General features: G+C 42.9%; 1 protein-coding gene and 1 long non-coding RNA gene across 9 annotated transcripts in view; one reads left to right on the top strand and one right to left on the bottom strand.

Moving 5' to 3' along the window:
• LOC109283881 (uncharacterized) overlaps positions 1 to 17782 on the bottom strand; it is a 72538-nt gene extending 54756 nt beyond the window's left edge. For all 3 annotated transcript variants that reach the window (XR_009460765.1, XR_009460764.1, XR_009460763.1), the window contains exon 1: positions 17718 to 17782. This is a non-coding gene — a long non-coding RNA (uncharacterized LOC109283881). The remainder of the gene's footprint in view (positions 1 to 17717) is intronic.
• DLGAP1 (DLG associated protein 1) overlaps positions 1 to 24475 on the top strand; it is a 735970-nt gene that overhangs the window by 419423 nt on the left and 292072 nt on the right. The window lies entirely within an intron of this gene.

Here is a 24475-nt window from a genome sequence, read left to right as displayed (position 1 = left end):
TTCTGTATCAAGCAATATTTCTCCTGAATGGCAACCCAAACAGATAAAGTAAAATTTGTGAGGTGAGGTTTTGTAGGACCAACTTGTATAGTTGAAAGAGATGGGAGAAAAACTTGGGGGCTTGTAGCACCCTTCATCGGGTCTTGTTTCTCTCATAATTCTTGGCCATTATGACTATACTAGTACAACTAGTTCACTAGTACAACACAACTTTGCACTTACTTGCAAAACTGATTATATCTAGCATACACTAGCTATCCTGGTCTACCTAAGGTCAGTAGACTTTGCGAATTGCCCCAAGGGGGGAAAATATTCAAATAGCAAGAACCAGAAATATTCTAAATGGTTGCCTGTTTAAATATTAATGCTGTTCAGATTGTTTACCTGAATTTCTGGATACTTAAGAATTGTTTCTCTCTCAACACTTCGCATACACTCATCAATCCTTGGAGCAGGCTATGAGTAGAAGATTTCCTAGGGAAATTTAAAGTCCATCTTATCCATTTGTAAAGAAAGAACAGAAACTCTTTCTGCTATGAAAAAGGAGATGGTTGGCAGACAACAATTTGGCTAAAATCAACTTGGGGCTATATTTTAGCCAGACAATAATAGGACATTTTACGGTAATCAAGTTATATAAAAGCTCTGCATATATCCCATTTGAAAGCATATCAAGAAAAGTACAAAGCTGAATACATAGCCGAAGTTAAAATATTTTGGTATGAAGCGAAAACAATGTGTTGTCAAATGTAGCAAAGACAAGGATATGAACAAACAAGGAATACAAATACAGGTGGAATTTAAAACAGGTTTAAATGATTTTCAGCACTGTGTTTTCAGTTCACTTTAGTTTCATAGCACGTTACCATTTCAGCAACGATATACAATTGGTAGAGAGAATTCATTTTTTGTTAGTTTTGTTCTGTACATATAATCTCTTTATAGTGTGTCTCTGCAAGAATATGTAATATATATGCATGCTACATTACTATAATCTTTTAGAAATGCAAATTTAGTAGTTATGAGATAATGTCATTCAACCCTTGAAATTCTCTAACAGAAGAAATCATAGGCAGTAAAAATGAAAGCTTCCCTAAAGTGCTTTGCTAATGTGCATTAAACCCAACCTGTAGCAACTAGGTATTTAAGGAGCAGTTTAGTCTCAATGTGTATTAAATCTTTGTTATTTTTGCAGAGACTGTCATTTGATGTTTGTACCTCATTACCAAAACACTAGATTTAAGACCAGTAGGCTCATTTTACAGAGGCCACTAGATGGCCATCAAAGATTAACAACCTAGTTAACTACCAAATTTGACGGCATTTGAAGTGCTAAATTAAGAGTTGAGAGTCTTTCTCATATAGCGTTTTCCTGAACATCTCCCTTATTTCTTCATGATGTTTATAGAATGTAATTAGTTCCTTTTTATGTTGATCAATCCAGTTGAAGTCATACAAGCTAAAATTCAATTATTTGGGATTATAGCGTGAATGGAATTTGGGTGAGCTAAACATTGCTCTTTGAGAAAAAATAATATTACTGATCAGTGCACTGTGTACATATAACAATGACCAGAAAACCTCACAATTCCAAATATGAAGTTAAATATTTGGATAGACAAATCTGGCCCTGAGATTGACGAGAGGGAAAGATTTGTAATGCTACAGGGAACTATAGCTTACATTCTGAACCTATGAATGTACAACCTATGTTATGAACAACAGCAACCTTAAAAAAGTTCAGCAATGCCTTTAAAAGTGTAGGTAACGTTCCATCCTGATTTACTGATTTTTCTTTATTTTCAGTTGTATGAGTCAGATTAAATGTTTTAACAATAAACATTCTTCATCCACTGGAAGTAGCAGTAGCTTCTTTTTATTAATACATTTTGCCAACTTCCTGCATATTATTAAAGGATTTTTTTTTTAATCTCTAGCATTTAATATAGAATGTAGCCTTCATAATTCCAAAGTATAATGTGCATTTAAAAATTTTCAACAATGGGTATTAGCAATCTTTTTCTTAGAGCTTTAAAGGATAAAGCATCCAGAAGAGAAGGAATATTATTTTTCTATCTTGATTAATTATCTGAAATGGACTGGCCTGATTTTCTGTGCAACAAGGGAATTCATTCATTGAATTGGCCATGTAGAGTTCTTAGGCACAGTTCTCTCAGATCACTTTGCATTATTAATGAAAATAAATTGGATTTTGGAAAATATGCATCTTGAACTATCAAGATCCATAATATCTTCAATATGCATCTTATACAATATGTATAATATTTTTATCATGAAAGCTAAATTATAAACCAGAGGATTTTTCCTTAAAATATAGGAAATGGATAGTTATATTTTAAGGAAAAATCCTCTAGTTTATAATTTAGCTTTCTGTGGGAGGAATGATGACTACTGAGCATCTTTGCAACTGACGTTATTGATGCTATTTTTGTTGAATATCATATTCATGCTTATTCAAGAGAAATCAAAAAGGAAGTACCATAGATAAATTTCCTGGGGGGAGGGGAGGAACAATGCATGTTTGATATAAAGAATCCAGTTTCACAGGTCCTGTGAAGTTTAAGCACTGCACTTTACTGTGGTAGATTTGAATTCAGATAAATGATGTATAATCTAATAAAAGCCAGGAATCCAGAAGCACGGCATACAAAACTAGAAAAGTACAAACCCGGTTGATCAGAAAAAGGAATAGTTGTTCATGTAATGGAGAGGGACTGAAAATAATTGCTTCACAAAAAAAGGCTTACAAAATAAAATTGCCTGAATACATTTAAACTCAAATATAACAATGACATTTGCACCTATACATGGCTGTGTTCACAAAGGCAGATATTCTGTTATTTTAATCATAGAATTGTGATGAGAATAAGAAGGAGGAATTCGATACTGAGAGAATCAAACAAATGGAGTTTTGACATTTAAAATTAAGAAACATTTGCCAAACAAATAAGAGCTTCCCGCCTTGATAAAAAGGCAGAGGCTTTGATTGGTTATCCAAGGAGCATGTGATACATTTGTGATGTTTTTTGTGTGTGTTAGGAAAACATTAATTTTAAGAAAGCCCAAATCTGTGTCTATGTTATACTAAAACTTCATTACTTTAAAATGGTTTTAAATATGTAACCAAAGAATTTATTTGTTTCCAGGGATACCTGCTAAACACATAGCTGTGTACTACAGATGTAAACAGTTAAATGACAATTATATTTATACCGTTTACAACTTACCAATTACTGTTTAGTGACCTCTGGCAGAAATGGCCCTGGGCTCTTATGCCTTCACCATGGCTCCTGGTGCTGTTTGCGCCCCAGGCCACTGGCAGGGAGCTGTGGACAGGGGGCAGTGGGTATGGGCGAGCCAGTAGGGGCAGGCACTGCCCAGCTGCAGAGCCCTTGGCCCCCTTGGCTTGGGGATGGGGCTGTGGACAAAACCAGAGCCTCAGACCTCTCCCATGTCCAGACTCCACTGTCACAGGATGGAGATGGGAGGGAGGTGCCGGGCACCCCACAAGGATCAGGCAAGGCCTTTGAAACAGCAGCAACGCTCCCAGCCCCAAGGTGGGTCTGCCCAGCCCCCCTGCAGTGGCGGGGCCTGGGCAGGGTGACAAGCTTCCTTCATCTCCCACTGCACTTGTGCAAGTAAGGCCCAGGCATGGAAGCCTCTTCCATGCTGCGAGGCCAGGCCCTCCGCACCTCCTCACAGGGCAGGGGGCATCCAGTCCCAGTAGGGCAGCCTCTGCCAGGTACACTGCATCTGTCCTCCTCCTGCTGGTGGTTCTGGGGCCACACCAGGCCTGACCCAGCCCTGAAGGTGCCAGTTACCTAGGAAAAATCCTATCAAATGTGCCTATATTTAGTCAGACAAGGTTCCTTGGGTGAATTTGATATCTTTTATTAGACCAACCCAAATAGTTGGAGAATATTTATTAAGCAAGCTTTCGGGTTCAAAAACCCTTCGTCAGGCTAAGGAAGTTTCAGCAGTTGGTGTGTGCTCTTCCTGGATGGAATGAAAAGTAAACAAGCCTATATTTAGTCTGAATTTACCTTGACAGCAGGGCTACAGCAGTAAAAAGGGCTCTGATCGGGAGGTGCTTGTGGTACAAGGTCCCTACAGATCATCTTTTCCTTAAGAGCAGTAGGTGAACAGTACTGTACTAAAAAATGTCAGAGATCATCAAAAAATGTGGTAGGGCCAAGGTGTACACAGACAGAGTGCCTCCTTCCAATATCCATGACTCATATGGGTAGTAGGTAGGTTTCCAGTAACTTAAAAACTGTTTTTCCTAGAAGAAAACTGCAGGAGTGGCAATACTACCAACTGTTCTCTGTTAGGATAAATGCCATTGCGTGGTAGATATAGGGAGGCATCATCTGCTCTTCCCTGGATGACTTTTTTAGGAAATCTGACCTACAGAGTATTTTTATGTATATCAACCTGCCCACTTGAAAAAAAAAAATAACATTATTGCTAAATGATTGGAAAGAGCTATTGGAAAGAGAGTTTTCCTTAATGAATGCTATTTCTATATGTTAGGAGAGAAATATCTCTTAAGAGAGTCTATCCAGTGCTCACTGAAATCCACTAGAATGAAACTGGTGCTGTATGAAGCCTCATAAAAGTATAATTGCAGTGCTCTGCTTTTTGTATAATGATGCTGTTAGAACACAGGTTTGAATTCACTCAAGAAATACTGAACTTAGTGTAGCAGAATAAAACACTTTAAACTTGTTTAGGATTTTGGTATTTATTGGCAAATAAATTCAATATCTTTCCTTTGATTTAGTAGCAGTTGTAAGCAACTATTCTCTATTAACTCTTGAATCATAAACATAGCCTTCTCTTTGCTTACTCTTTCATTACTGTATTAGTTCCTTGGAGAAAGGCTAGGGATTTGAATTGCAGAATCCACTTCTTTTTCACAATAAAGTTGGCTTTAATGAGACTGGGAATTTCAGTCTCACTACTCTTTTGGGAAAAGGTTATCTCTTTTGGATGAAGCAAAACTACTTCTTCCTGAATTCTTTAAGGCAGTTAGGCACCACTCACGTTATTATGATTAAAATAAAGCCATAGCTTTTATAACATGAAGAGATATAAGTAAAGATTGTAGAACAGTTCCTCACAAAACTACCTACCAGGGCAAAGCACAGATGATTCTCAGCTATTCATAATACCTAAGAGAGACTGTTTCACCCACCTGGACATATAAAATCAGATACACCTGATAAAAGCTTGAGCCCAAGTCACCTTCATTTTTCAAGGAAAACAAAGCATATCATACAATTCCATGTTAAGGGTAAAAATGCTTAGCTTCTGAGATTCAGCTGTAGAATAAATTGCTCATGAAGTACAGTATCAATAAAGAATCTGCAGCAATTGACCAGTCCCAGTGAAGTGAATGTACATTCTGCTTCTACCCTTTTTTATGTCCTACACCCAGAAGGAACCTTTAAGGACAGCCACTCATATGACATCAATCCTGCTGAATAAGGCCACTATGGAGTCTGCATCCTCCCATGCCAGCCAGCATCCCAGCTGTTTGTCTGCACTGCTGCTCCAGCCACCTCTGCTCTTCCACAGGCACTCTAGCAGAGCTGGGGAATGTCCAATTATATGCAAGGAGAAACATTCAACCTTCTAAAACCCTTCGCAGGGACTTGCAGAGTTAGACACTGTTGCCAGCCAATGCATCTCAGTCGTAATGAGTTTTCCACTAGAATAATTCCCTTCTTTCTGTTCCACTGGGCACACCTACACATGCATGTGATCCAAGATCAGTTTACATACAAGTAAACTACTTGTGAGTAAATACTCCCAGGTAGGTATCTGCAAATGCAAGGACATGGCAGCAGATTTGCTGTTCTTAGCGGGAAACTGCTGCCACTTCCTGTAGCCCTGCAATGGGCCCCTGCCACCACTCAGGGGAGTTTGATGCTCCAGCTCCCCCAGGGGTCTCCTCCAGTGAGGCGCCTCAGGGTCAGCTGCCCCCGTATGGCTGATATGCCCCAAGTGTACCCCTGCTGTGTGTGTCCTGGGCAATGCATAAGGAGCTGTTTGTGTGGACCAAGGGGTGCCTGACCCACTACACTCTGCTGATGATGATAGTCATGGTGCCCTGGTGCATTCCTTGGCACATGAGAGACCCATGCCCACCTAGCTGCAGGGGCACAAGCTGCTCAATAAAGTTTTACACTGTCTCCTGCCTCCCTGCCTGCTGGGGGGAGGGGGGTGGGCTCCCAGGGGCGTGCAGCCAGGCTGGGTGGGGAGGGCCCTTCCCCCAGTGTGGGACTTACCACATGACCAGGGCTGGTGTGGCCAGTGGCTCTGCTTGGTCCTGGATGGTGGCAATGGCATGCAGCTCTGCGTGGACTCCAGACAGCGGGGCACAGTGTGCAGATGTCCAGGTAGGGGCCCCTCTGGGAGGAGTTGGCACTGCTGACAGCCAGCATTGACATTGCTAGCCATGCCTTGTGGCTGGGGCTGAGGCTGCAGAGCTGTCAGGGCAGGCACTGGCCTGGTTTCCCCAAGCTGCTGGTGGAGGCTGCAGCTGAGAAGCGAGGCTGGACAGGCTGCTGGTGCCCCAAGGGGCCCTCCCATGGCGACATGTCACCATGGGTGCCAGGCCGAGGCAGGAGCTTGGGCAGCCCACCCATGCTGCTATACAAAGCATGTCTGCAGCCTGGGTCCTGGGGTGTGAAGCTCTCTGTCAGTTGCCACATAAAGGGCATGGTCTTGCAGGCACTTCCCAACTAATGACTGTAGTCAGTGATGGTGACCCACTGTGCCCACAAGGCCTTGACCTTTATGCAGCACTGCCATGCCAACCAGTCATGCCCACGCTCCCCCATGCATATTGGCAGCCCCTCATAGACACGGGCATTGAAGTGCCCACCCCACACAGACTGGTTCTGTACCTCTGCCTCACCCCACAATGCCATGAAGTCGCCAGCCTCCTCCATGGAGCAGTTGGGGCCCCAGGTGTCTGGCACTAGCATTGACGATGACAAGGCCATCGGGGCTTCTGCACCAGCTCTCTGGGCTTCTGCATGACTATCCCTGTGCTGCTGGGCCTGGGCAGCTGCCTGCAGCACCCAGAATGGGGGCACAATGCAGGATTGCCAGCCTCATGGCAAGGTGATCCCTCAAGGCACCTGCAGGCTCTGGGCAGGTTGGGGGTGGGCTGTGGGCAGCTGGAGCTGGCCCTGATGGCCAGGAGCTTCCAGCCCACACTTATGCACAGTAAACTATGCTACTGTGCAGTAAAGCATCTCGTATAGATGTGCCCACTGTGTAGGGAAAAGCTCCAACCTCTGGGATTTGGATACAATCTGATTTAGAGGAAGACATAATTCCTCTCCCCCAGAACCTGGATCTAAGCTAAATATGAATCTGATTTTTAAAAATTTGGATTTTTCCTTTTGCATGTGAATAATTTTAAAACACTTTTTTTTCAACTTCTAATTTCATACAACTGCCAGGAGAACAAACAAGCTTTATGAAACTTTGAATAAAACAAGCTTTATGGATTTGCACTAACCTCCAGTTCTAAATTCATGCACAGAAAAAGAAGGTTATAATTTCTAGCTCTTAATGAAATATGTGGTTAATAGAAAATATACCATTTTTCTTAGAAAGTGACCTGCAGCGATAATGAGCTTTGGCTCCGATATCCCTTACTGCTTCCATACAGCACTTTTAAATGAAGTGTGTGTGCAGGGAGACACAAAATGCATTTTTATATGATTGTAAAATGCATTAAGTGGTATTAAAAGGCATCACTCAGACTCCCTTCTTACCCCTAGTGGACAACAATTCTTTAAAACATAGAATAATGTGTTAGACAGAAATAAGAATTTAAATGATAAGATGTTTATCTTCTTTGCTTATTTTTATATAAATTACTAATGTTAACTGAAAAAGGATATTTCATATGTGGAATTGGTATTTTTTTTTTGTTCTGTTCCTTGAGATTCTTTACACGCCTTGTGTGTTAATGATTGTTATTGTATAACCATGTTCAAAATAACTGTGTCAGACCTGGGTTTAATAATGTAAATAGAATTTGTGCCAAGTGTTTAGTTTGACACCATCCTCACTGAAATAAAAAAAAAAGGGCCAAAATCTGACCCTGCGTTATAGGCCAGCCAGTAGGACTCATCTAGAAGGAAAATAAAAGGTTTTCCTATTGTAACTTGTCTCCAAGTAGAATTCAGACACTTTTAGTACTTTTCACAGCAACATATGTAAAGAGGTTAGGAAGTTAAGACAGGGTCCAAAATCTTTCATAATTCTAATTTTTGTTTACGTCTTTGGCTTTTGTAAATGGAGAATGTCTTAAACCTTCAGGAATACTGAGTTCTTTTATTTACTGGCTTTGCAAAGAAGCTTTTTGGGTTCCATAATATTGAATATAGAGAGGATGCTGACATTTTCAGAGTACTTCCTTATTAGTATCCATTTTCTCTATCCTCTGGGGAGAAATGAGCAATAAGAAGTTCCAGGACTATGTACGTACTCAAAGTTTGAACAGGAAGTAGAGCAGCATTTTTATCATTCAAGTATATTTTATTGCAAATTAAAATAAGGTGCTCAGACTCTTTCATGATGAAGCAGAAATCTATGAGTTTGGCTGGAGTGGGAATTGACATATAGGGAACACAGCTCAGAAATGTGTGCAGAGGATGGGTGACTTGAATAGGACCAAGGGAATAGCAGAGTGAATCAGATAGTTTTTCAAATGTAGTCTCGGTGGAACTGATGAAACTGTCCAGTTTTGAGCTGTCTAAGGTGGAAGAAATGTACTCCTTTTATTTCATGAAGATCATTTTAGCTGAAAGCTCGTCACACTTGAGAAACATTGGTTGGCAAAGGTGTCAAACTTATGCAAGGCTGTCACCTCATTGACATTACACTATCACTTAGCTGGTTACCCTTTTCTGGTATCAGTGTTCAGTACTTCATCATACTTTTCCCACGAATTTAGTGTTTTTGTCTTCTAGCTCCCATTTATTTTTAAAACACAAATTTATGTGTTAGGCAATATCTGCAAACAAACAAATTCTGTATTTCTCTCATTAGAATACCAGAAATCTAAATACTCAGGACCACTTTGAGAATTAGCACAAATGCAATTGTTGATATGAAAATATAGCTCGCAAGTACTTGACAGTAATTATATACTTTTTTGCCATTTGCTTTCACACAAATAATTTGGTCCAGTATGTTCCAAATTTAGAGAAGAGAAGAAAAAAAAAAAATTAGTGGTTCATGAAGCAACTACAAAGTGAGAGCAATATTACCTGTACAAATCCTTTAATAAGGACTTCAGAATGTTTAACATTGAAACACACAGAAGCAGCAGGAGAACTGGATTAATATTATTATTAGATTCATATATGCATATAATTCTTTATATTGAGGACTAAGCAGAGGCCTACATATTAGTGATCACTTCCAGCCCCACAGACTGTCAGGAGTCTGCCTGGAAGGTGAAGAGTACACACAATCCGCAGCAATCCCGCTTTGCTAGTTAAGGTGGAGATGGGCAGGGTCATTTTTCTTACACTAGTTTTCCTTGCCACCACTAGTAAGTATAATGCCAAAAATAGAGTAACTGAGATGGGTGGGCAATAAGGACAGCAGCCCTGGGGGCTGCTTTTGTGGAGGGGGCACAAAAGCAGCTATTACCATAGTGGCAGCTGATCATGCTGTCACAGTCGCTACAGCAGGAACTAGCGTTGCCCTAGGCACTACATAGCTGCTCCAGGTACAGAACAGCCCAGCTATGCCTATAACTGCCAATCACTTAAGGGACCTGACCCAAAACATCCACTGAAATCAGTGACCCTTGGATTGGACTCTAAGGGTAAAAAAGTGTTGTGCTGTGTTGTGTTGTAAGTCTTCTTGCTCCCCAATCCATTGTACCTACTAACACCTCTTCATCACTGTATCAGGCAGTGAGTCTGTGCTTCTCTATGTAGTTTCTCTCTGATTTTGTTGGTACATGGGAGGAAATAATAGTATAAATAACATTCTACTGCATGTTATGCCAGAAGCAAATGTATAACTAGTTTGTGGTCAATTAGCAATTTTTTAACTTTCAACTGTGATTAGTTCCCTTCAAATATATCTGATGCATTTGTTTGCAAATATAATTATGATTTAGTTTACTTTGAAGCTCCCTACTTGTAGCACTCTGTTTCACACAGAATTAAGTGCTGAGGATAAGATGCTTTGAAAACCATGTTATGAAAATGTTATATATACACACTTGATTGTAATGTTTAAAGAGTAGAGAATACTGTTTTTATTTTAGCTAGTCAAAATTCCTTTTAAAACTAAATACTTATGTCAAAATTTTATCTGCTCTTTTCAGAAAGGTTTAATCTTTTGAAAAAGAAAAGAAAAATGAAAGGTATTTGTTTTCAGCCAAAAACTGAACTAATTTTAATTCTTGACATGAGATGTGACACCTCTTGAAAATTGTAACTTAGAGTTTTATGACCCAGAAGTAAAAAGTATTCCACAATTGATGTTTTTGATACCAAGTATCCTATAGTTTATCTGAAAAGTGAACTAGGGATTCAGTGAGAAAATAGTCTTACATATTATAATTTCTTTTCCATTTTTTTTTTGTAAATAATTGCTATTCATATAATACTTTTAATGTATTTTTTGTTCAGAGCAAGTTGCTTAGATTCCAGCATGACAGACAGTAGGTAGCCCCAAGGCTAGATTCATGCCAGGAGACTGACATTATTCCCAGCTCTCTTTACTAGTTTGTGTCCTTGGGTTGTCTTTCAATCTCCCTGTCCCCCAATTAATGAGAATAAATTTTATTACAACTGAATGGTAGTGTTAGAGTGATGAAGTAGCCAAGATGGTCCAGGAAATATGCAAGAGGCAAGGATTTATTTGAGAGATATCACCCAAATCCTTGCTTCGTGCCTTATTACTGAATGTAAGGGAAAGCAAACTATAAAAGGTAGCTTACATTGTGAAAATAACTATGCAACATCACAGGGTATAGACATGTATTTTTGAAAATGTGATTGTTTATTTATTTAAACATATAGCCTTAAATGCAAAAACTTCTCATCTTCAGGTACACTAGTCTCTTGATTTGATGTTATACATATTTTATTTTTAAATGTCTTATATGAAATATACATATGAAACACAGTAGTGACCATCAGAAACTGACTTTCAAAGCTGAAGGTCTGTACATTTATATGCATGGTCTGATGATGAAAGATACTTGCGTCTTCCAGTGTTTCCATTAGGATACATCAGACATCTTGACTTTAATCTGTTATCTAATATCCATAATGTAAGCAGATATACAGTTATGCCAAGCTATGCCATGGTGAAATTCGGTTTCCTGCCATGCATCTAAATGGTAGCTTTCTAACCACATAAATGGTACTTCTATAGGTTTGGCAGAATTCAATTTATTTTTTTTATAATTTTGATGGCTAAGATTGCTGTTAATTTTTAAGCATTTGCTTTGGTTTATCAATTTAAGTTTTCAGGATTGTGTGAAATTAAGGGTGTGGGGGGCAGACAATCAAGTAATGACATTATACTGTTAAAAGCTTTATAAAAATCACATATCAAAATATAAAAAGTAAGTACCAATAAATCAATAAAGCATACCTTCTTTAAATCATTCTGCCCATTTGGTAGTATATTCATACCAGGATGGAGCCTTCATTTTCATGTATCAGAGTTCAGGGGAGGGGCCAAGCTGGGCTTAGTGAGAGTTTCGTGCCCTGCCCTGAGCACCCAAGTGCCGGGCAGGACTTAAAAAGAATTTGGCACCCAATCCCTGACTAGGACCTAGGCAGAGAGAGTGACCAGTGGCACCAGGCTCCTGGCTACCAACAACCCTGCCCCTCGAGTGACTGGTGCCACCTTAGGGAGAGCATGTGCCACCCCCCCCCCCCAACTGACAAGCCGCCACGGTACTCCTGGAAGTGGCTGTGGTGCTACATCCAGCGCTCCCACTCCCTCCTGGCGCTTGCAGCAGGGGCCCCAGGGCTCCCGCCTGCTCCCCCTGCCCATCACCTAAGTGGGGAGTGTGGCCAGTCAACGGGTGCACCAGCGCTCTCAGAGGGTATATGTGCACCCCCTATGCATTGCCACTGCTGCCACTCGGTGGTGGGACCCTGCGGCAGTGTCCCCCCTTCCAGGCTCTGTCACTAGCAGCTGGTATCCAACCAGCCCCCCTTCCCAGCACAGCCCCCAGCTTCTGCAGTGGTTGCCCAAGCCACAACCAGCAGAGCAGTGCCCAGGCAGCACAGCTGGGGTTTCTCCATCTGCAGTGTATGCATACACGTGCGTACACAAGCCTAGTACCCCTGTGCACATGTGTGCATGCTTATGTAAGCAGGCATGTGTGCATGTGCACACAAGCCTGGTACCCCCACATGTATGCGCATGTGTGCATGCACAAGCCTGGTACCCCCATGTTTGCGTGCACACATATGCATACGTGCCCAGGCAGCAGTGTGTGCGCGCACACATGCCTGGTACCCCCATCGCGGATTTCCTTACTCCCATCTCAGATTTTTTTTTCTTATGTCCCCTTTCTATACATTTTGATTATTATCCATGGAAATATTTTTTCAGTCTGTAAGTGTGAGGTGACATCAACATTTAGTGATAAACAAACAAAATTGAATCCAAACCTATACTTTGCCATTTACACATGCTTTGCTGTGCTCTTACCCCTGCAGTATAGAAATAGATGTACACATCTGTAGCCTAAACGTGTGCAGTACGCCATGTACTGGCTGAGTATTTATACAGCTTTGTTCATGCACCCATTGCAGGCGTGCACCTGCATGAAAATCAAATATAGGCAGTCCTTGCACTTACAGCGGGTTATGTTCCTGGAAAAGGTGCTGTAAGTTGAATCTGATTTTCCTATAAAAACAATGTTATAATAGGGGGTTATGTTCCTGACCAAGGGCCTGATGCCCAACTTTTTATAGAAGTGACCATAAACACCATATGTAAATCAACTATTTAATTTAATGTAATCAGAAGGTGAAGGAACACCTTCACCAGGGCCACGAAATGGGCTTCTTTGGGGAGATTTTTGGGGACAATTAGGGCCACTTGATGGCTTTTTGAGAAACTGAGCCAGGGATGTTTGTTTTACTGCCCTCTTTTTCTCATTGTAAATTTCCCTGTAGCACACACCGGCATTAGAGATCAAGCTGTTGGTCTTTGAGCTGCTTAACTCTAAGCACTAAAAATCCAAAGCATCTTATGCGCTGAAGCACATCAGGAAGCAGGACCATGCCAGACCACATGAGGAAACAGACAGACTGGATGACGTATGGCACTGGATCCTCGCACTTACAGCATGCCATAAGTGCGAGGATCCAGAGCCGTAAGTAATAACATATGTGTAAATGGTGGAGCGCTGCAAGTGCAGATCACCGCAAGTCGAAGCACCGTAAGTCGAGGACTGCCTGTGTGTAGCAGACCAGAAACCCAGAACTAGTGGGTGTTAGACTACAAAAAAAGATCCTCCCATATTTTAGCTCTTTGCCCAAGAACCCAGAGACCCGGGTTCTAGGCCCCACTCACCCAAAGTGAGAGGGTCCTTCCCATTTTGGGCAAGTACCTCACCCAGTCAGCTGTTGAGTATGAAACATGAGAGAACCCTCCTCCCCTTCATCATTTATCCAGGACTTACATGCAAGCATGTGTGCGAGTAGCCACATATGCACTGACTCAGTGCCTAGCTCTAATGTGCATGCTCACAGTTACACATACAGAGCATAAGTCAGGGCCAAAAATTGCCAGATGGAAAAAACTGCCATTGAGACAGAGAGAAGTTGAAAGAGTGTGGATAGAATTCTAAGGAAAGCTTGGAACTTTTTCTATAAAACACTGAAAAATTAGACTTCTGCCTTTTGAATAAAACCTCTATATGCAGGGAAATTAAAATACTGAATATATATATAGAATCATAGAAAATTAGGGTTGGAAAAGACCTCAGCAGGTTATCTAGTCCAACCCCCTGCTCAAAGCAGGACCATCCTAAACTAGATCATCTGAGGCAAGGTTTTGTCTAGCCTGGTCTTAAAAACGTATAAGGTTAGAGATTCTGTAACTTCTCTGGGTAACCTGTTCCAGTGTTTTACTATCCTACTTGGTGTCTCCTACTGAGAAAGTTCTCCCTGATATCCAACCTAAATTTCTCTTGCAGCAGCCAAAGACCCTTCCTCCTTGTTCTATTATTTGCCACAACTGTGAGTAGTCTAGCTTCATCTTCTTTGTAACTACCCTTCATATTGAAAGCAGTTATTAAATTCCTGCTTAGTCTTCTCCTCTCCAGACTAAATAAACCTAGTTCCCTCAGCCTCTATTCAGAAGTCATGTTCCCTAGCCTTCTAACCATTTCTGTTGCCCTCTACTAGACTCTCTCCAATTTGTCTGCATTCTACCTGTAGTGGGGACCCAAAACTGAACACAGTACTCCAGATATGGCCACACCAGTGCCAAATGGAGCAGAATAATCATTTCCTTTGATCTGCTGGCAGCATTCCTACTGCATTAATGCAGCCTAGTATGCTGTTAACCTTCTTCACAAGAAGGGCACACTTTTGACTCATTCTGCTTGTTGTCCACTGTAACCCCTTGGTTCTTATCTGCAGAGCTGCTGCTTATCTAGTCAGTCCTCAGTCTGTACAAGTGCATGGGATTGTTCTGTCCTACATGCAGATTTTTGCACCTGTCCTTATTGAACTTTTTTGGCACCCAATCCCCGATTTCTGGAGGATTGGACCAAAAATTTTGTCTAGGCAATTCTGAATCCTAGCTCAACTCTCCAGTATATCTACTACTCTCCCCAGGTTGGTGTCATCTACAAATTTGCTGAGGGTGCACTCACAGGTCACCGAGGAAGATATTGGAAAAAAAGCGAGACCAAAACCAACCCCATTCTCTGGCAAACCTAATTTAAAGCCATCCTCACTAGGTTAATGAGCCTGTCTGTGAAGATGCTCTTCCCTCTGTCAGGTGGATCCCATCTCTTCCTAGTAATCCTTCATCTTGGAACAACTTCCTGTAGTCAAGGAAAGTAAAGCTCTGTAGGTGACACCATCTGTGAAGCCATGCATTGATCTGCAGGATGCACCCACTCCTGCCCAGGCCTCTCTCTTTGACTGGAAGGATCAAGAAGAACAACCACCTGAACCCATCTCCTTCACCCTTGCACCCAGAGCCCTCTAGTTATGTTTGATCTGCTCAGGTCCCCCCCTGGCTGGCACCATGGGTGCCAACATGAATGAGCAGCATGGGGTAATAGTCAGAGGAGTCATGGAAGGATTTCCAAGACATCTCAGGCAAGCAGCAGACCTCCTGAGACAACAGGTTAGGTCAGCATATAGCTACTTCTGTCCCCGACAAAAGGGAGTCATTTACCACCACCACATCACTTCCTTTTGGTGGCAGTAGTCTTGATCATTGGAGATGCCTGGCCTGGACTCTTCCACTGACAGAAAGTGCTCCTCTGTTGCTAGGTTTTCATAACTGTTCTCCAGCCAATCCACTACAGGTAGGCATGAAGACTTCTGCTTGCTGCCAGAGGTCACAAACTTCTACTTTTCTAGAAGTCTGTGTCCTTTTCTTTTACCAGTGCCACCTCTGGCAGTCCTTGTGCAGTCCTAGAGATCTCCTTTATCATTGAATTGATGGATTGGCTGAGGATGCTTGGGAGCCTTGCCACCTCTTCCTGAAGCTCTCTTACCTGGTCCCTGAGGGACACCTACTAGGAGGCACCACTCATCTCAGGCACTCCCCCACCTGGCTATCCCTGGAAAGAACCTGGAAGCTGCAGTCCCCACAGCACCTAACCAACCAACACTTGGGTGGAAGCCTTGATAGTGAGCAGTTCTGCCTGGTGGACAGACACCTCACAGGTGCAAGCAGAGGAAGAACTGGCAGTGGCTCTTGCATTGCAGTGTCCTCCAGCCATCTCTCTGGGTCCCTTAAATCCACCACCTACTTCTTCCTGCCCTTCTCTCCAAGTAAACTTTCCCTAGCAAACTCCCCTGTAAGCTGGACTGCTTGCTGCTTCTCAGTCCTGAGAGGTAGGGCTGTGCAAAGCTTCAGTAGCTGATTTGATTCAGAAGAGATTCGGCCCAATTTGGGGACCAAATCTCTGAATCAAAATTGGGAGACCAAGTAAAAGCTCTGAATCAATTTGAAGCATCTTAAATCAATTCAGGAAAGTTTTGGAAAAGCTTGACCAATTTGGAGATTCGGCCATAGACTGTATGTGGTAGCTGCCTCTAGCTGGTAAGTTTGTAGGGGAGGAGGGAGGGAGAGATTGGGGCTGGGGCAAGCTGCCCAGCCAGGGCCAGGGCTCACTCCAGGCAGAAGGGGGCAAGTGGCAGCAGGGCATAGACCCTGCTCCAAGCGCTGCCACACTTGCATCCCGTGTCTCCCCACACTGGCTGGGCAAGCGGCAGCAGGGCAGAGCCCCTGCAGCTCCTCTAGCCAGGTCAGAGGCAGACACAGCCAGAGGAGCCACAAGAAAAGCCCCCATGATTGCACTGCCTGGGGCCATCCCCTCCCAGTACCAGCCTCCCTGTACTTAAAAAAAAAAAAAAAAAAAAAAAAAAGTCCCCACACTCACCAGCTGCATAAGCAGCAATTGGATAGCTCCACGTGTCAGAGAGCTAGGAGAAAGTTAAGGAAGCTGGGAAATTGAACCAGGAACTGGGGGAAATGTTCAGGGATCTGAACACTCCCTCAGCCACCGGTTCGATTCACCTGAGAGCTGAGGTGGCTCCACGTGTCAGCCAGAGCCCAGCAGCCCCAGCTCCCAGACAGCATGTGGCACCCTGCTGAACTGCACTGCGCCTATGCCATGGGGCACCTGCCACATAGGTGCCAGGCAAGGCAGTGGGGAGGGTGTGATCCCACTATCCTGTGCTCTGCGGGGGTGTTCTACCATGAGTGCCCAGAGGCCCCAATCACCACTCCTGCAGCCAGTGAGTGCAGAGCTTTATTTTTTAATTATAATTATAACAGTAATGCTATCATAATATTATTATAATAAAATAAAAATATTATTATAATAATAATAAAATAATAAAAATAATATAATAATGAAATAATATAATAATGATGATGATGATGATAATAGATGATGATGTCATCTCAGGACTAGGCTGGGGATGGGGCCAAGCCGGGCAGCCATGGGGGTTCCCCCCGCCTGGAGAGGCGGGCACAGCCAGAGGAGCCACAGGAGAACCTACAGCCCCCCAGCTGTGCTTGCCTCTCCCCGGCTGATCCAAATCATCGAGTCTCTCCAAATCAGCACTAAATCTTCCAAAGCTGATTCAGCCAAATCGATTCAGGACAGTGATACAAGTCTCCAAATCGAATCACTGTCCTCTGAATCAGCCAAATCCAAATTCATATCCAGTACTTCCCTATTCACACAGTCATACTGAAAAGCTCCCTTTTCCCTGATAACCTGCTTCCTCTCACCAACCTTACAGTGAGAGTGAAGGTGAGAGAGAGAATTTCCAGATAAACTGCATAGCAAACTCCCCACTCACTCTGGCTTCTAATTAAACAAGTGACTTAAGTATTGATCTAACTGGTGAGTTATAGCTACTTACGCTAAATATCTATGTTAATTACTCTTCATTAAAGAAAGAACTTACTTTAAAGGCTCCTGTTCAATGAGGTGGGGGGCAGCAAACTGGCCTGTGAACTGCTTGCAAACTGCTATGTTTACTGTCCTTGGTTGCTCAGGGAATTTCCTTTTATATTCTCCTGGGCATGGCCTGGCTCCACCCCCTTGTTTGAGGTTTTGTCAGACACAGGCAGCAATCACTCAGCTGACAGCACTCCCAGCTGCTCAGAGCACACTCCCTAACACAGAGCCAGCCAAACGAATGCTCACCAAGCCAAACGGCCTTGGCTCACTTACCTTCCAGGAGAAGCATCTGGTGCCTGCTCCTCTTCATCTTCCTTCTCTTGTTCCCAGTAAACTGCTTGCAAACTGCCCTGTTTGCTGTCCTTGTTCACCCTGTTTTATACAGAGTAAAATCCTTCTGTCACTAAATTCAATGGAAGTCCTGCTGTTAATATAAGTGGAATCAACTGAGTTGTATGTGTGAAAACCTTAATCTTGAGCCTGTATTTGTTTACTAGAAGGCAGGCTAGATTTGCACCTTGCTAACTAGGCCGCAGGTGAAGCAAACTTATGTGTGGACAGAATCGTAGGGTAAAATAGAAAGTCTCAGAGCTTGTTGTACAATTTGTTCAATGTGAGCAAAAAGTTTTACCAGAAATGTACTGCCTGTGCCTAACTGGAAATACACTTCAGCTTTGATTATCCAAAACTCCGTTTTATTACAAGCTCTATTAGGCACTGAAATAGCCTCCAAGGGTAAGCAGTTAGAAACATATCATGAGAAGATGTTCAAATGGACCTGAACACAGTGTTCACTAAACGATGGCAAGGGTGGTACTACATGACAAGCTGCATGAAATTCAGTGACTCTCATCATGTGGGACTTTGGACTTATTTTCCCTGGTTTCAGTCCAAGTAGGCTCAGACACTTCTCAGGTTTTTCTTGCAGTTTCATGTCCAGAAAAGAAAGCAAAGCATATTTTAGTCAAAAACTATAAAGTTCACTCAATAGGAACAGAGCAGGTACAGTTTAAGAGCTGGAGAATTGTGTTGCATACTTCCTGTCTTTCACAAATGCATGCCTTGCTTGAGTCATCCACATCTGTATCAATACAGGTCACCATGCTAGAGGCAGTTTAATAACTCCACTGTAAATGGAGTCTTGAAAGCTCAGACACTTGAAAGCAGGCAAAATATTACCTGTCCAAGTAGGGGATGTCTCTTTACTAGTCTGTTAACCTAAGGGTCTTCTGATAGCAACTTAATTATGAACATTAAAAAATCCTTTTTTGTTTAGGAATATTGAAACTATGTAAAAGGAATGAAGCTAGAGAGCAGTTGAAAGCAAAAATTAAATGTATTGTGTGACAGACAAGGGTCCCTCCCAACTGTACAATTAGTCAAATAAAAGTTATCACCCACAAAAATCCTTGCCTCTGCCATTCTTCCTGGACCATCACAGCTAGAACATCACCCCACTGCCATTTACCATGTGATCCATGTGTCTCAGGACTTTAGTATGTGACTAAGCAGAGCACTATCTGCAGTCTCTTTCCTCTTACCTCTCAAAGGAGGAATTATAGCCTGAATTCAAAAAGGATAACTGCTAAATGCTGTGATTGCATTTAAACTATAGACATGAAATATGCTGTCTGGATTTCAATAAAATCCTTTCCATTCCTACATTAAGTCACTTAGAATTTCAGATATGCAGAGGCATCCTGACTAATGCAACTGTAAAAAAAAATTATTAGAGCCTATAAGCTAAACACTGGACTTCTCCCCTCCCAGCCTGCTCTTTCATGAACTGTGAGTTGCACTTTAAAACGTATCAAAAGTTTCTTTAGCTCAGAAGTGGCACTGAAATCTGGTGATCATAGCAATTTTATAAATTTAAACAGAATAGCACTTTCTTTTCATGTGAAATTCTAGCTTCTTTTCACTTCTTAGCCCAAGCTCCCTTTATTGTGCTGTGCTTTTAGAGCACTTAATGTTTCTCTTTTCAGAAGAGCATCACCTGTTATTTATTTGTAGCCACAAAGGGTTTCTTTACAAGTTATGTAAAATGCTGATGCAGCCTTCTCTATTTCAGCAGGAAAGTGTGTTTTACAAAACATAGGGCTGTTTATTTAAAAGCTTTAAAATAGCATCTAGTTGTTATGTTCAGGGTTTTAATTACACTTCGACTCTTGGTGAGGGAGAGATGGGTCTGCAAAAGAAATTGGCTGGGCTCAAGGTTGTGCACACAGGTCCCTGCCAGTACTGCGAGGCTGGGGCCAGTGGCAGTGGCAGCTGAAGGAGCCACCACTGCCACCTGGGCTGCTTAGAAAGGCATGGGACGGGATGGGGACTGACTGGCCCTCAGGGGGTTCTTGTTTCTTCTGAGGGGTTGAGCTCCCCCATACTTCAAGCCCTGGTTATGTTTCTAGTGTTTGATTCTTACCATGCTTGCAGTGACATATTTTCCCATGCTTCAACTCATTTGCATTTTTTCCTTTCCTTATAATTTGTAAAACTAAGCATCCAGTATTGTATCACTTGTAATGAATTTGGAGAACTCTGACAATTTAGAAGAGCACACAACAAGGGATTTTACTTGTGCTTTTAAATTTTCATGTCAAAACCTGAAAATAACATTTTGTAAGAAAGATTTTTCTTCTGTTTAATAAGTACAACAATAGAAACATAAAGCAGTACTGTAGTATATTTGTTATAGACTAGCAAAAATTACTTAAAGCATACCACCCTCTTAGCAGGTGTTGACCTGGGCTGAAGGGGAGTAAGTTGGCTCTATTGGCTCAGGAGGCTCCCACCCAAATAGGACAGAGGTAGAATCAGAATATGGTGGAATAGCTGTCTGGAGATAGCCTGTGGGCTAAGCAATCCTGCTGTAGGAACACCAGGAGCAATTAGTCCTGTGGAAAGGACAAGTTACATGCCATTGTTTTGTTGCATTGCATGTAACAATGGCAGGTAACTTAGCTAACACTCTTATGTCTAAAAAAGGGGACACTGGAATGTAAAATATACTGTCATGTACAATAAAATATATCCAGTTATAAGCATGTGATAATCACAAACCTTTGCTCTGTGTACTAATCCTGCTCTACCTGGACTAATTCCAGCTTCCAAAGATCTGAACATCTTCAGACATCTGCCATTTTTTTTCTTTTACTTGTTAACAAAAAGTTTTTCCTTCCCCTTATACTGGAATTTCCTCCCCAAATTTACCATGTTCCAAAATCCAGAATAGGAAATACACAGTCCAGATTTAATGTCCAATATTTTGCAGTTTATCAGCAGGGATCTGGGTTTGCCATTAGCTGCAGAAAAATGCGGATTTTCTCTTTTAAAGGAGAAAATCATGGATTTTCCCCTTGGAAGGAGAAAAACATGGGGAAACTGTGGGTTCCCCTTGCAGCCTGGCAGAGTTTCATAGTTTCAGAGTAGCTAGGGTCAGGAGGCACCTGAACATATCATCTAGCCTGACCCCCTGCCACAGGCAGGAATGAATGCTGGGTTTACAAGACCCCAGACAGGTGATCATCCAACCTCCTCTTGAATTTGCCCAAGGTAGGGGCAAGGACCACCTCCCTGGGAAGTTAGTTCCAGATTTTGGCCACCCTAACTGTAAAATATTGCCTTCTGATCTCCAACCTAAACCTATTCTCCATCAGTTTATGACCATTGTTCCTTGTCACCACAGGTGGTGCTGGGGAGAAAAGGGCTCTGCCTATTTGCTGTTGATCCCCCCTGATGAGCCTTGTAGGCAGCCACCAGGTCCCCCCCTCAGCCTCCTCTTGCTGAGGCTGAACAGGTTCAGGTCCTTCAGTCTCTCCTTGTAGGGCCTGTCCTGCTGCCCTCTCACCAAGTAAGTGGCCCTCCTCTGAACCCTCTCCAGGCTGGCCACATCCCTTTTGAAGTGCAGCGCCCAGTACTGGATGCAGTACTCCAACTGCGGCCTGACCAAAGTCGCAGTTCCAGCTTGCAAGAGTTCCAGCTTGCAAAGGAGAGTTTGGGGCTGCAAGGAGTGGGATACGGGGCACCACGTGCGTGTGTGTATGCACATGTGGCAGCCAGGCAGCAATGGAAAGCCACTCCTTCCAAGCATGTCTATGGGGTCAGGTAGGGAAGGAACACAGGCCATATGTTGGGTGGGGGAAGGGGACATAGGCCACATGAAGCAGGGGCAAGGCTCACAGGCCATGCAAAGGGGGAGGTGGCAGAGGCCATGGGGGGCAGGTGTTACACATATGACCTGTTGGGGGCAGGGGGCATGTGCCCCCTCAAAATTTCTGCACCCACCAGGCTGCAGCAAGGCCACCTGCTACAGAGCCACCTGCATGGCCTAGTGTACAGGACCTGGCATGTGAGGAGGGAGTGCCATGCCACCATAGCCACCAAGGGGTGGCACCCCCTGCCCACTTGACAGCAATGGGGGCACAATTCTCTGCCACGGCCAATGCCACTGGTGCACCTTACCATGATGATGCAGTGCTTCTCCAGCCCCAGGCCCTGCCTAGTGGACTGCAGACGTGACTCCTGCCCAGAGCTGGTCTGGCCTGGGTGCAGCCCCATGTCCTGCTGTCAGTGCAGAATTCTCAGGGGGCACATGCCCCCCTGCTGCATTTCCTATGTCCCCTCCTCCACCTTCCCCACACAGCCACTCCTTTCCTCATGCACTGGGAAGCTGGGGCAGGGGAGAGCAGGTTGGGAGTTCGGGGCACCAACAGGCCCATGGGGGCTGTGGGTTTAGAGTGAGGGGCACCAGCAGGGCTGGGAGACTGTGGGTCAGGATGGAGGGGCACCAGCAGGGCAGTGGAGCTGTTGTTAGAGAGGGAGGGGCACTGGCAGGGCCAGGGGCCTGTGGGTCGGGAGTGAGGGACACTGGCAGGGCCAGAGGGCTGAAGGTTTGGAGTGAGGGGCACTGGCAGGGCCAGGAGGCTGTGGGTTTGGAGTGAGGAGCAACAGTAGGGGCAGGGTACTGGCATATCAGGGCTGCTGAGAACCACAGAGCTGGGGTGGGAGGGAGCAGCTGCAGCTGGACCCATGTCCTCATGAGCAAAGGGGGCAGGGGGGAGCTCTTATTTTCCATGATAAAAAACCCAAAATGAAATGCCAAAATTTATAGGTATTTAGAATTTATTTTACTATAACTATTGAGGCACTGGTGGCTTTCCAAATTGCTTTAAAATGGTAAATATACCAATAAAACATTGTGTTTAATATATATATAGTGGTTTCACTAGTTTCATTTTAATAGTGGTAAAACGTGGATTTTGGGGTTCTTAATCAGAGAATTTACAACTTTTTATCAGAGAATTTGTGATTTTTAAAAAGAGAAAATTAGGATCCCTGTTGATCATCAGCACTAGTAATAGCTGCATGTCAGTGCCAAGGTGAAAAAATACAACTTCAGAAGTGCTGGTTATGACATCTAGAATCTCTTGACATGTCAGACTTCAAAGTTTTAAAATTTTAGGAGGTTTGAAAAATCCTATTTACTTTTTTTTTCTATCTATCCCAGTCCCGGAGAGCTGAATTTAACATTAATGTATTACAGGTGAAGGTGCCCAAAGGTTGAGCCCCAATACAAAAAATGTTAATGCTATAATATATGAAAATGTTTCTCTTATGTACAATATATTTCATATGCCGTACACGTGCTGGCTTAGTGGGTTATGGAATTTGTCCTCAGACGTTTGGGATGAACAAATCTCACTCATGGTTTTGTTGTTCATGAACAAGAATAATTCAGACTTCCCAAACTTAATGATAAATCCACACCAGAGTACCATAACCATGGGCATTTTGTACTTCTCTTATATTTACAGAGACCAAGAAACACCCATTTTACATTTGAGAAATTAATTCAGCCACATATAAGAATAGTCAGTGTGCCTATTACTAATTTAGTCTGAGATGCTTACAAATGTCTTATTATCAAAAATACATATCTGTCCACCCAGCAAAATAAAATGTTGAAGATATTTAAATGTAAAATTATTATGGCCAGTTTTATGCATTCATAAAACATGAAAGCAGTTTCTATTGTTTGCCTCTCTAACTAAAGTATAATGATTTTTTAATTTCATGGCCTTTGGTATTAATGAAAGTAAGATGGAGTGCACACAGTCATGTATTTTTTATAATGCCTTTCTGAAGGAGTTAATTTCTGAGGTACTGCCCTGCACTAACTTGTATTCTTTGTGAATAAACAGGATTACCCTAATGAAATACCTCATTTGCATAAATAATTTCTTTTCCTAACAGGAAAAAACTTTGCAAGGTCTCAAATATTGGTTAATAGCTTAGACCAATGGATAACAGTATGCATAGTTCTAAAGTCTCTAAGGCTTGATTCTCTTGGACACTGAGACCCTATTATGCAATTTTGGTGGTATACAGAAGCCCTAAAATGCTTGTACAGTGTGAGCAGCATGGTAGGACCTTAATATAAATGTGAATGGTGCCTTATAGCAGGACTGCCCAACTGCTGGCCCTCAGGCCACAGGCAACCCATGAGGTATTAAGGTGCAGTCCCTAGGCTCCCTCCCAGAACCTCTCTACTGATTGTTCCAGCTGTAATAGCAGCCAAATTCTCTGAGCAACCTCTCTGTGAATGGGTCGTGGGACATCAAAGGGAGGCACCAGAAATGGTGATAGAGTAACCCCACCCTACCGAGTCTTGGAGCCAATGAGCTGTGCCATGCCTGAGCCATGGTGTTTTCAAACCAGCCTCTCACTCTGGATTGGAGGGAGGGGCTCCAGCACAGCTATTTC

The sequence above is a fragment of the Alligator mississippiensis genome, chromosome 3 (assembly GCF_030867095.1).
Source record: "Alligator mississippiensis isolate rAllMis1 chromosome 3, rAllMis1, whole genome shotgun sequence".
NCBI classification, from domain to species: domain Eukaryota; kingdom Metazoa; phylum Chordata; order Crocodylia; family Alligatoridae; genus Alligator; species Alligator mississippiensis.
The sequence above is the reverse complement of the archived record's forward strand: the minus strand, read 5'-3'. Positions and strand labels throughout refer to the sequence as shown.